Here is a 13543-nt window from a genome sequence, read left to right on the forward strand (position 1 = left end):
GACCATGGCCTTCCAAGTGTCTCTGTGTCCCCTATTCCCCTTCTGAGGCCCCCAGTCATTGGATTCACGCCTAAATCCACGGCAGTTTCACCTTGAGATCCTTACCTGATTACAGCTGCAAAGACCCTGTTTCCACAGGAGGTCACATCTGGGGGACCAGGGGAACATGAATTTGGGGGAGTGGGCACTGCTGAACCTCCACAGCCAGGATCATCTCCCAACCCCCCACCTCTCCCCAGAGCCTCCCTCTCCAGAGCCAACCCTCAGCCGGCCCTTCCTCTTGGCTCCTTCTTGCTTTTGTCCCCTGCCCACTCAGGCTTTTCTTCTCTCCCACCAGTCACCCCCAGCCTCATTCTCTGCCTCTTCTGTTGGCAGCAGTACCCTCCTCCCCACCCCCACAGTGGGCCAGAGTCAAGGGGCCCTTGGCACCCTTCCCGCCTCCTTCTCCACCTCCCTGGACAGAGGTGGAAGCTGAGACCCTGCTCCTGATCCCATGCAGCTAGGTTCCAGATTAGAAATTGCCCCGACCATACAATGCGCTGAGCCCCGAGACCAGGAAGGAGAGTGAGGAAGAGGCTCCTTCCTGCCTTAGGGTAGGGGCATTTGCTGCTGCCGCTGCTGCCACCCAATCTCCAGGGTCCAGGCTTGTGAGTGTTGGGGGGCTGCTGTAGCGGCAAGAGGGTCCCAGGTTCTCCACTGTCCGGGTCATAGCAGAGCTGGACAGTCCATTCTGGAGCCTGACTCTGTAAGCCAGGTGACAATTTGACAATTCAGTTCTAATTGCTGTGTTAGTTAGGACAGGTGAGGCTGTGCTGTGATAGCAGGCAGCCCCGAGATCTCAGTGACTTTTAAGCCTTAAAAGATCAAAGACTGAGCAATGACTTTTTTTTTTTTTTTTTTTGCTGCACTGGGAGGCATGTAGGATCTTCGTTTCCCCACCAGGGATCGAACCCTCACCTCTTGCAATGAAAGCATGGAATCTTAACCACTGGACTGCTTGGGAAGTCCTGAGCAATGACTTTTTAAATACATCACCAAGTCATGGTCAATCAGAGAAAGAATCGATGAGTTGGGCCTCACTGAAATTTAAAACCTCTGCTCTGTGAAAGGCACTGTCAAGAGGATGAGACAGGCAGAAAGGAGGAAAAGGAGATGACTTCTCGCTCAGGCTGCACATCTGACCCGAGGGGCTGGGAGACACCCCTCATCAGAGTCACCCCGGGGCCGAGCGGGGCCGAGACTGATGGGACTCTGTCCTGGTGAGGATGGGCGGCTCTGGGCAGAGGGAAAAGGGAACTGCAATCCTGTTCTTGAAGCTGCTTCCTGAAGGTGGTGTCCTCACTTCTGTTCACGTTTCGTTGACCAGAGCCAGTCTCCTGCCACCCTGACATCAAAGCAAGTGGGGTGTCCATGCCACCTTGCCTGGTGCTGGGAGTGAGCCAGATCCCTTGTGATGGCCACACACCACAGTCTGCAAGTCCACATGGAACACTGCCTCATGCACACTCGTGCACTCACACACACACAGACAACACACACACAACTCCTCTGCACACCCAACTTGTTTGATCGGTTGATCAGCTGATCCTCAGGTGTTGAGAGCAAGGACCCTCAGTTTGAGGAGGGAATCATTTCCTAAGCAGTTGATCAAACATTTACTGAGAAATGGCTCTGCTTGCGGAGCCAGATTGAGGCTCCGGCGGCCAAGCTTGTGTCTCTGGACCTCCTCCTGGCTCTAGCAAATGGTAGGAAGTGGTCAGCATCAGCCTTTGTGACCAGATCCGTACAGTGTAATGACATACGGTTAAATTCACCGGTTTTTAGTGCATGTGTCTATGTTGTGTGCTGTGCTTAGTTGTTCAGTTGGGTCTGACTCTGCAGCCCCATGGACTGTAGCCCGCCAGGCTCCTCTGACCATGGGGATTCTCCAGCCAAGAATACTGGAGTGGGTTGCCATGCCCTCCTATGGGGGATCTTCCTAATCCAGGGATGAAACCTGGGTCTCCTGCATTATAAGTTGGCCTTCCCCCACGCCCAGGCCCTGTCTCGTTCTCTGTCCCTGCCATCTCCATGCTCCCAGAACATCATGTGAATAGAATCACACCGTCTCCAGCCTCGAGATCTGGCTCCTTCCACCTGGCATAGTGCGTTCCAGGCTCACGGACAGCTCTGTCTGCACCGCAGTTCATTCCTTTTTATTGCTGAATAATATTTCATTGTATGGATATGTCACGTTTGGCGCGTCCATTCACCAGTTGACGAACATTTGGGTTGTTTTCAGTTTGGGGCAATTATGAGTAAAACTGCCACGAGCATATGTGCGGACATATGTTTTCATTTCTCTCGGGTAAACACCTAGGAGTGGAAAGGCTGGATCGTATGGGGAGTGTATATTTAACTGTATAAGGAGCTGCCAGACTGTTCTCCAGAGTGACTGCACATTTCACGTTCCTGCAGCCACGTGTGAGCGCCCCCACCATCCAAGCCCTGGATCCTCACCGGAACTTGGTGTTACCCGTTTTCCCTCGTGGCCGTGTTGGCAGCTGTGGTAGGCATGGTTCCCACTGAACCTCTTCTTTGGGAAGCCATCTACTCGGACCTTTGCTCATCTCAGCCAGGTTATTTGTCTTCTCACCGAGTTGGGAGGGTTCTGACTTCGTCTAGGAGAGCAGAGAGTGCAGAGGGGTCAGAGCAGAGTCACCCTGAGCAGTCTGCCACCAACACCTTTCATCACTGACCGCTTGCCCACCCCCCCTTGCCATTCATCTTCCACACCAGCCCCCAGGCTCACTGGGCCTTTCCAACGTGAAGACCTGTCCAGGCTTCTTTAGCCTTGACTAAACCCCTTCTCCCGGCCTGGCATCCAAGCCCTGGCCTGCCCAGTCCTGTGGACAGCCCTGGTCGCTCTCCCCGCTCCCATCACCACCTGTGACCTGACAGCCCATGATGCTCCAGTACAGCAGCCCTGCCTCAGGGCCTTTGCACTTGCCGTTCCCTCTGCGTGCCTGTCCCTCCTTCCTCGGGCCACTGCTGGCAACCCTGCCCCCATCACCCCCATCGCACTGAGCACTCGTTAGCTGACTTGGTCTGTCCACCTCTCCTTGCACTGAAGATGCCCAGGAGAGGACCTGGGATCGCTGAGTCCCCAGGGCCTGATGCAGAGTCAGCCCTCAATACACACATGCTGAATGAATATGTGAAACAGCGGGTGAGATTGCCTTTCACAATGTGCTATGTTCACAGAGGAAACTGTGGCTCAGAAGGGGAGGGGTGACCACAACGGCCGCGATCAGACACCTGGGTTGCCACTTGTCCACACCGCCTCCGGCCAGGGACCCAGAAACACACATCGCATGCCTGCTGCCCACATGTCATGATGGGTACACACTCACAGCCTCACGCAGACATTCTGTTCACACACTCGTACACATGCGCACACAAACCACGCATGCCTGCCTCCCAAGCACAGGCCCGGGTGACTGACAGCCCAGGACTGCATGGGCTTCCATCACCATGACAACAGATAGGCGCCAGCTTGGGTGTGAACAGCGGCCAGGAAGGACTTGAGCAGTGCATGTCAGGGCTGTGGCAATGGTCCCAGGCTCTCCACAGAGCTCTGGTGCCAGCCCTTCCTGGGGACAAGATGGCCTCTCAGACGTGTGGAACCTGTACTTGTTCATCCACTTCCGGGGCAAGATGCCCACTCCCCAGGATCTGTGCCAGGCGCAGCATGGACCCAGAACTTCACATGTGTGCTCTCCCTGACTCCTCACTGTCCTCCAGATGAGCACTGCCAGGGAGCCCATGCCACAGGTGATGAGCTGAGGCTCAGAGATGGAAAGTCTCTTGCTCAGGGTCACACAGCAGCTAGTCAGCCGGGCTGAAAACTGGACCACTGCCTTGGGCCTCATCTCAGCCAGCACAGATTCTCCAGCAGCAAGCAGCCTGGCCACCCTTTGCAAGCTAGTGAGATCCCCATTATGAGTGGCGTTCAAACAGAAGTTGTCAGAGTTGCTATGGAAAAGGATCAGGCACTGGGGGCAAGGGGTTGGATGAGATGGCCTCTCATTAGTCTTTGAGTTGTGAGATGACAAAAAAAAATTATTTGGTGAGCATAACTGGAAAGAAACCAGCTTCAGGAATAGTTGGATCCAGCTCTCCAACTTCAAGGAGCCTTCTGGGTTTCCCTCTCTGCTGCTTACTTTATTCTCAGATCAGCTTTCCCTGGTCTGGGTGGTCCGTAGAGCTCCAGATTTATATCATACAAACTTAGCACTCCCAAGAGCACACTCAGCAAACATTTGTCAAGTGAACGCTAAAGCAAGGACAGGATAGGGGTTTGAGTCCCAGAGAGTCCCAGCCCGGCCTCTGGGAGAGAAGCCCAGGTACCCATGGCCACGTGGACACAGCACAAGGCGTTTCTCTGTGCAGGAAGGACAGCAACTCTGCAATGTCATGTGGTGGACTGGTGTGGACTGTGCCCCAGGCTCTGTCCCAAGCACTTCACACGTATAAACCTATGGAAATTTCACAGCAGCCTTGGCAGGCTGTCACAGTCTCCATTACCTGGAAGGGAAACTGAGCCAACGAGAAGTGAGGTGCCAAGCCTGAGGCAAGGCTGGAGCCTCAGGGCCACTCAGCCAGCCAGAGTCAGGTGTCCACCTCCCACAGGGGCAGGATCACTGTCCCAAAGCCCACGTCCCTCCAGGGGTGCCCAGGGCCACTCTGCCAGGCCGCCCTGGGGACACTTCGGATGGAGCCTTGGAGAGCTGAAGGTCCCAGTGGCTGGGAGCTGTGTCTGGTCTCAACTTTCCCATCTGTAGGATGGGCAGGTCACTCCATTCATGAGTGTGGCTCTCGTGTTGTGCTGGACAGCAGTAGCGTAAACCTGAGCTGTGGCTGTTGTGACTGGGAACCACAGAAAACATTTTTTATTTCCTTTAATTAGTGGCTGCTGACACCGCTCTGAGCAGCAGCTTCCAGGGCTCCAGACATCAGACTCAGGTTCTCCTCCTAGTTCTGTCTGCACGTTACCCACCCCTCCCCCACTTCCCCAGGCAGGCCGCTGGGCATTTCCATCCCCGGGCCATTTTGCTGGTGTCTCTGCCAGCCAGGAAGAGGTGGTCATCTGTGCTGGCCTGCAGCTCTGCCAGGCAAGGTGGCCACACTCAGAGTGGCCTCGACACCTTCTCCTCCCTGGAGGGGACACCTGCTGAGATCCAGTTTCCTGCCAGGCAGCCAGAGGCAGTCTCAGCACAAGACTGAAGTCGGTTTAAGGACAGGAAGGAAGCAGGCTGTTTCTGGCACACCTGGGTTTCCCTCCAGGTCTATGCCAGGTGTATATACCTGCTCTGCACGGGAGTGCTACACACCTGTGCCCCACACCCCAGCTTGTGTGCACACACACACACGTGAATGGGCTCAGCCCTGCACTGGGGGCTTCCCCCTCCTCCAGAGCCCCCAGCAAGCGTCGGGGTGTCGAGGTCCTGTGGCCTCTGGTCCGATGCCAGGGGGCAGCCAGCCGCCTCCTCCAGGATGACCTCGGTGGAGCGCAAGAAGCTGCAGACACAGGCTGACAGTCCCGGAGACGGCACAGGTGGACAGCTCCATGGTCCATCACAGAAGGAGGCCCTGGCCCCTCCTCTCCCACCACAGCTGGAGAGGGGAGGCAGGCCACCCAGGTGTGGGGGCTCCGTCGGGCAGGAGGGGACACTGGGGCCCAGCAGGTGGCTCTCCGCCCAGCTCGCCCTGCTGGCTTGGTCACCTCCCCACCCAAGCGACTAGGTTGTGCCTCCTCCCTGCATGCTCCCAGCAGCTGGGCCTCCGGTCTCCACCCGAAGAGCTTATCACCGATGACTTTCCAGACAGAAATCGATAGAAAACGTTTTATCTCCTTCCCCAGGGGCAGGCCGGCCTGAGAGCAGAGCTAGCTCTGTTACTATGGCGACCCTCCCAGCACCCCCATCCCCTCACTTCCCACTCCCTTCCCCCCTCCCCGCCCCCTCTTCCACTTCCTCCCCTGGCCCCCCCAGTCCCCTGTTCCCTTCCCACGGAGCTGGCCCTGCTGCCTGGCGGCTGCACACACACAGCCTGGTGGCTGCAGCATTGCCCTTCTGTGGGCCTGAGAGGGAGTGGCCTTTGGGCCCTTGGGTCCAGCCACCCTGGACCTTGGGGCCCTCTGCTTCCATGCCAAAGTGCAGCTCTTGAGGCAGCTTGGCCCCATCCCCGTGCCAGGCACTGGCCTCCATGTCTGTGACACTTCTCTGATCACTAAGCTCAGTTTCCCCTCTGCACGATGAGACGGGGGACAGTGTGCCCTACAGGGTAATGTGGGCACCCCGGAGCCTGGACATGTAAGGCAGGGAGCACAGGCTTGGTCAAGAAACACCAGCCACAGCAGACAGGCCTCAATCTGCACGCCCATAGAATGGGTACACGAGAGATCATAGTTGTGAGATCTAAGTGGGAGACGGGGGGAACCGTCCGGCCCTCTGCCTGACATGTTCTAAACAGTGCATCCTCTGGAAGGACCATCGTCCAGCACCTGCTGACCACCAGGTGTGAGCGGGAGGAGGTGGGAGGGACAGGTGTGTCCCTCCCTCTGTGAAGGCTACCCGGTCGCCGCCTCTGTGTGGCCTGCCCTGGAGAGTGATGCCCCACCGGGTCCATGTAACTGGTGCCCCTGCTCCATCCACAGGGCCACGTGGGTTTTCTCCCTACCTGCAGGCCGGGGGCTTACTTCCTCCTTCCTCCTGGACTGCCCAGCCCCGTGTGGTCAGCCAGGCCGCAAACCTTCAGGATGAAAGGTGATACATACAGACCAGAGACTGGAACCAGACTGGGGGGTGAGGGGGTGTCTCAGCTCTGCTGCGCAGGGGCGTTCCTGTGGCCGCTGGATAATGGCCCCAAAGATACCCACACTCCAGGCCTGAAACTGTGCGTGTGATGGCAGAGGGCAGAAGGGGCCCTGCAGGTGTGACCAAGGAAAGGTCCTCAGATGCAGGAGGGCCCTGCCTTAGCTGGGTGGGCCTTGAATGTCATCACAAGGGTCCTTTCAGAAAGAAGCTGGGGAGGACTGACTTAGGCAGGAGGAGGGACGATGACGGAGGTAGGGAGGTGGGAGTCGGGGCATGAGCGAGGGAGGCAGGCGGTCCCAGAACCTGATGGGAGACATGGCCGTCCCCTGGAGCTGCAGGAGCTGGCACCCTGACATCAGCCCGGTGGTGCTGAGCTGGACTGCTGACCTCCAGGACCGCAGGAGCCAATCTATGCAGTCCTAGGGCGGCAGGTCAGTGGCCACGGGTCACACCAGCCACGGGGGAGGCACAAACCCTCCTGGTGCCCCTGAATTTACGTGAACCGACACATTCCTCCACCCTCCCTATGCTCCTGGGAGGCTTGCATGAGCTGGTAGGTGCAAAGAGCTTAAAAAAGCAAGAAGTATTGTTTTTAAAAGGATTGTGCAAAAAATGGTCTGCCCAGCCCTAAGGAGGACAGCAGTCCTGCTCTCCAGTAACTCACCACCTGGAGCCAGAGAGACTCGCAAAGGGTACTGATCACCAGGAAGGTCACAGGACAACCGAGGGGGCTGGCGGGGGTCTGGAGGCTTCCTGGAGGAGTCCACTCTTGATCTGAGCCTGGAAGGGTGCGGAGGGAGCAGCCAGACAGGACAAAGAGGGAAGGGCGTCTCTGGCAGAGGTAACAGCAGGGGGAATGCTCGGAAAATAGGGAGACAAGGCCATGGAGGGACCTGTAAGGCATCCAGGAGGGACGAGCAGGGAAGGATGTGAACGGGTCAGCCCTGGGGTGTGGGGGGCCTTGCAAGCCAGAGATGGACACAGCGGAAGGAACAAGGCCACTGCAAGGAGGGTGGACAGGGTGTTGAAACAGGACAGAAGTTACAGAGGCTGTGAGCCCGGGGTGAGCAGAGGGTGGAACTGACAGGATTTCACGACCACCTGGATGAGGCGGGTGAGCAGGGAGGGCTCGGGGGAGCTTGGGGCAACTTGCCCGGATGACCGTCATTACCTCTAATGCTGTAGCCGAGCCCACACCACGCACACACCCGGGGACGTGCCAATGGGTGGGGGGGAACTCATCTCAGTCTCAGTCCTCACAGCCCTGACACTGATTGTCCACACTGTGCAGAGGGGTGGGGAGGGGAGACGGAGCCCAGACACGGAGCAGGGGTGCAAGGGGGCCAGGGCCTGGGGGGTGGAATAGCTTTTATGCAAACTAGATAAAAAAAAGGGTTTGAGGACTGCTTTTGTAATAGTTTTTTATTACCAGAAAGAAAGGAGGAAGGGAGAGAGGGAGGAAGGAAGAAAGAAAGAAAGAAATAAAGAAGGACTCCCTGGTGGTCCAGTGGTTAAGAGTCTGCCTTCCAGCGCAGAGAAATGGGTTTGATCCCTGGTTGGGGAACAAAGATCCCACATGCCACAGGGCAACTAGGCCTGAGCACTGCAGCTACTGAGCCTGTGCACTCTAGAGCCCAGGCTCTGCAATGAGAGACGCCCACACACCACAACTAGAGAAGCCTGCATGCCTCAATGAAGACCCAGTGCAGCCAATATTAAATAAATAAATAAAACCATCTTTAGAAAAAGAAGGGAGGGAGGGAGGGAGGGAGGGAGAGAAGGGGGAAGAAGGAAGGAAGAAAGGAAAAATACATGTTCTATTAGCAGCTAAGCACGAAAACCCTGATTCTGGGAAAGACTGAAGGGAAATGGAGAACAGGGCAGCAGAGGATGAGATGGTTGGATTGCATCACTGATTCAGTGGATGTGAATCTGAGCAAACTGGGAGATGGTGAAGGACAGGGAAGCCTGGTGTGCGGCAGTCATGGGATCGCAAAGAATTGGATAAGATTTAGCGACTGAACAATAACAACCAGCACTTTTATTTTCACCATTGTTAATAAACAAAAAATCTTCAGAGCCTGAAAGTAGGACAATTCTTACTCTCTATTTAGGAAAGACCTGTGGGCTCCATCACCCTTAGGACGGTGCACATTCAGTGAGAGTTTCCAGCCGGAGGCAGCTCCGTGACCAGGAGCTCAGCTGCATTGGTGAGGTTTTATTTCTCGAGCTGACAATGGTGGATGCTGTGGTGATCACTGAACACTTCTTGGACTTTCTTGATGATCCTAAACATTTTTACAGTTTAGCACGGGAGTCACTGATGCTTCCCAGCTGTCCACTAAAGCGGGTCTGAGGTCCTAGGCCATACTCATCCGATGACAGGACCATGGTCCTTGCAGCCAACCTAAGTCCCTTTCACCACATGCTCCTTGTCTGCACAGCCCTGAGGAGGGGGGCTCCCTCCCTCCTGAGCCAGTGCACAGCCCTCTTTGAACAGTTCTCACTGTGGGAAGGTCCTGCCTCATGAAGAGTCCTTCCTCCCACTGGAAATCAGTGTGCATATGAGTATAGCCAGCCAGGGAAGCCCTTCAGGTCTTTGAGGACATCAGGCCCATGCCTTCCTCACCCCAATTTTTCTTTCTCCAGGCAAAGCAGCCTCAGTGCTCTCAGAGACAAGTGACAGAAGAGAAACTTAGGCTGTTTATGCAGACAGGTAAACTATATTGGCTTCAGGTGTATCACAAGCTTCAGGTGCCCAGCTGGTGTCTCTGTATGTGTTTCCACACTGCTCTCCTACATGCTGGCTTTATCCTCAGGCCCACAGCCATCCAGCTTCACATCCCCTGGAGGTTCTAGCAAAGCTTGATGTTCCCTGCAAAACTGCCAGCAGGCTTGGGTCATGTGGCCATCATTGAGCCAGCCACTGTGGCCAGGGAAAAAGAGCACTCTGATTGGTTAAACCTGCATCACAGGAGCATCAGTGCATCCCAGAGGCAGTATCAGCCCCAGCTGAACCACGTGGGCATAAAGTGGGAAGGAATGCTCCTCCCAGGAAATCAAGGTGTTATTACCACCAAGAGACAAGGTGTGTGAGTGAAGACCAAGGTTCTGTCACAGAGATCCACAGTGGCTGAGCCAAGGTGGAACTTTATCTTCCCTGACGTTCCTTAGATGCGATCAGTTCTGGGGTGATGCAACTCATTCTGACAGCGGGCTCCAGCAGCTGAGTATTATCCATATTGGATGTAAAAGCTGTGAAAACACGACCACATTTGCTGCTGCTGTCCTGGCCACTTATAAACTCAGTTCCACTCAAACATCCGCCCTGCTCAGCAGGTCTCCTCGCCTCTGCCCTCAGGATCTTTTCTGTCCGAGTCACATATACAAGTTGATGACAAAGGAAGTCTTCACATCTTGCTGAAGCTGTAGAATGTTCTGAACTTGCTGGGAGATGATGCTGGAGAACTCAGGAATCCTGCAGACAGTCACTGACAAGCTGAGGCTCTTTCTGGCTCCACCAGCAACATCTGAAGAATGAGAACACCCAGCATGAAGGACAACACGGTACTCCAGAGAGTGAGTTGAATGTCACAGAACTCAGAGCCACGGGGTGCACTGGGTGCTTTGGGTAGTTAGTGCTCGAAGGACCAAGGAAAGACCACTGGGCATTTCTGTGGGAAAACCATTCCTCCTCCAGTGAACTTTTCCGCATTCTGAGAATTAGAACATTAATCTAAGAATTAGCAAATTAACCTAAATTTTGTTTGCTGGAAGATAAAATGTAGGTATTTTCATAGCTTCAACTTCATTTTTTTCAAAATAAAATCCCAACTAAACAGTTTCCTTCTGTTACTAAGAAATGCTCATTCCCAGTGGCAGGGGAGTCAAAGTCGTTTTTACCTTGGGCTCATGAGGCCCCCAGCACGAGTCCAGACTCTGGGTACCGTGAGGGTGGGGCCCACATTGGGTCATTCCCAGAGAGGAGTCTGGAATGGGCGTGGCTCCGTGCCTGTGCATTAAGTAGGGGAGTGACTGGGCGGGTGATGGGGCCCAGGGAGTCCTGGGCACTGGCAGAGCCTCCTGGGCCTGCAGAGACGAGCAGGGCTGTCACCCCCTCCTCACCTCTCTGCTGGAGGTGGGAGGCCCGAGGGTCTCTCTTGCCCTGCTCGCCATCAAAGCCCCCAGGCAGAGGGGTGCCTCACTCCCTCCCGCCTTCCTCGTGGGGGTGGTGGAGCCTCATGGGCCTGACTCACCGGGTGGGGAGGAGCTCCAGAGCGAAGTCGCCCAAGGCCACGCCCCTTGGAGAAATGAGGGGCGCAGGGAGGCTGTGCTGTGGGTGCAGGGCAGCGCTGGGCCAGTCCTGTCTGCCTTCCACCTTGCTCCTCTGTGACTGAGGGTTTCCTGCTCTCTCCAGGCCTCTGTTTTCTCCTCTACAAAATGGAGGTGAGCCTCGACCTCGCAGACCCCAGTGCGCAGGGCCTGGCACGTAGACGCCGGCTCCGTCCTCACCGAGGGCGGCCCGCGGCACGCCCCGCACTGGTGGAGACGATGCCAGTGTAGGCACGCCGCAGCCCTGGAGCGTGTCCTCCCCGGGGAGGTGGCTAGCTGTGCACTGAGCTCAGGCGGGGCCCTTGGACACACCTGCAGGCGCTCGGCTCTGCATGCCCCGTGCCAGGTGCTGCCCCTCCCTGTGCTCGGTCTCCTGAACCACGGATGACCCGACTGGCCGAGATGGAAGTGGAGGTAGGCCACTGACAGGCCAGCCCCTCGGGGTCTGGGCCTCTGGAGGTGGATCCCCCTTCCCTGTCTCCCAGCCCGTGGGGACCTCTCTCCCCACCGAGACGAGTCACTGCTTCTGACCAAAGAGAAAACCTAGGGGAAATTGGAGGCCAAAGCAGAATTGCAGAACTGAGTCTTAAGACCCCTGGGGAGAGGGGACGGTTTCCCAAATCCAGTGCCTTGGGGGGCAGTTCGTGATTTAAATGTGGGTGTGGGTGGTGGTTAGACTCATTAAAGTTATTTCAATTCCAAATCTTTAGACACTGCTCTACCTTCCAATTAAAACAAGCTGGCAGCCTGGATCCCACCTGGGAGCTGCAAGTTCAACACCTTAGTACTAACACTGTCTTTACTGTGTGTCTGTGTTGGGTCCACACCTGTCTTACCTCCCACCTGCATCCCATGAAGGATGATGAGCAGCTTCTCAGCAGAAATCTCCCTAGGGACTGGCTCTGCTGACTGACCCCTAATGGTGCCCACAGCAGTCTGAGCCCTCCCCTGCTCAGAAGCCTCCCCCCTCTAAATTAGGCTACCCAGCCTTCTGAAGAGACCTAAGGAACACTCTCCAGATCTCAGCTGGCCGGTCATGTCCTCCAGGAAGCCTTCCCTGAATTCCTCAGTTAAGCCTTCCCTGAATTCCTCAGTTCATGACACTTCGTAACTGGGCTCCAGAGCGCATGTTTCACAGGTGGCTTTTACATGGCAACCCAGAACCTAACCTAGTGTCTGACCCACAGTGGGCACTCAATTAACATCCATGGGAGAGGTGAACAAACTCACCTGCTATTGACCTTGGATGAGGGACTTATCTCTCTGAGCAATTCTTTGACCTGTAAAATGAGTTGTCATGAGGAAGCATTGAGAGGATGCATGGAGTGTGAGGCTGACCACTGGCTCACAAAGATATCTGGGTCCCAATACCTGGAACCTATGTGGCAAAAAGGGTGTGGGGGTGGAGGGTCCTTATGCATGTATGCTAAGCCACTTCACTCGTGTCTGACTCTTTGGGACCCCAGGGACTATAGGCTGCCAGGCTCCTCTGTCCGTGGGATTCTCCAGGCAAGAATACTGGAGTGGCTGGCCATGCCCTCCTCCAGGGGATCTTCCTGACCCAGGGATTGAACCTGCATTTTCTGTGTCTCCTGCATTGCAGGCAGATTCTTTACCCACTGAGCCACCAGGGAAGCCCTGGAGGGTCCTTGTAGATGTGATTAAATTAAGGATGCATTAAATCCAGGATGGGAGAGTCTCCTGGATTTTCCAGATGGCCCACTGGAATCACAAGTTCGAGTAAGAAGAGACAAGAAGGTCAGGAGAGGAAGCAGAGACGTGGCAACAGGAGCAATGACTTCCTGTGTGTTCTGGCTCCTGGAGGGCAGGCACCGAGGGAGCAGGACAAGCAGGTGGCTTCCAGAAGCCAGAAGAGGCAAGGGAGAATAGCAATGAAACATGCATATTATCATATGTGAAATATATCGCCAGTCCAGGTTCGATGTATGAGACAGGGTACTCAGGGCTGGTGCACTGGGATGACCCTGAGCAACGAGATGGGGAGGGAGGTGGGGGGGGGGGGGGTTCAGGGTGGGGAACACATGTACACCCATGGCTGATTCATGTCAATGTATGGCAAAAACCACTACAATATTGTAAAGTAATTAGCCTCCAATTAAAATACATTAATTAATTTAAACAAAAAAGAAGAGGCAAGGGATGTCCCACCTGGAACCTCCAAGGTGCATCCCTTCTGACACCTTGCTTTCAGCCCGCTGATGCTGATTCTGGACATCTGCCCTCCAGAGCTGTAAAGAATAAACCAGGGTTGTCTTAAGCCACTACATGTGCGGTCATTTGTCACAGCAGCCCAAGGAAACAGCCACAGAAGGCACCTGGAGCACGACGGTTGC

General features: G+C 55.4%; 1 protein-coding gene and 1 long non-coding RNA gene across 3 annotated transcripts in view; one reads left to right on the top strand and one right to left on the bottom strand.

The window, feature by feature from the left end:
* Positions 1-8876: 8876 nt before the first annotated feature.
* LOC102414934 lies at positions 8877-11093 on the bottom strand. Of its 2 annotated transcripts, none has more exons than XR_006549538.2 (2): positions 10761-11093; positions 8877-10387 (listed from the first exon to the last, which is right to left on the bottom strand). It is a non-coding gene; the product is annotated as an uncharacterized LOC102414934 (long non-coding RNA). The 2 variants fall into 2 exon arrangements; XR_006549537.2 differs by having other exon boundaries at positions 8877-10573.
* Positions 10299-13543, top strand: part of RAI1 (retinoic acid induced 1) — a 108222-nt gene continuing 104977 nt past the window's right edge. The window contains exons 1-2 of the mRNA XM_044939148.2: positions 10299-10436; positions 11275-11603. The gene's annotated coding sequence lies outside the window, so the exon portion shown is untranslated. The remainder of the gene's footprint in view (positions 10437-11274; positions 11604-13543) is intronic.

The sequence above is a fragment of the Bubalus bubalis genome, chromosome 3, assembly GCF_019923935.1.
Source record: "Bubalus bubalis isolate 160015118507 breed Murrah chromosome 3, NDDB_SH_1, whole genome shotgun sequence".
NCBI classification, from domain to species: Eukaryota; Metazoa; Chordata; class Mammalia; order Artiodactyla; family Bovidae; genus Bubalus; species Bubalus bubalis.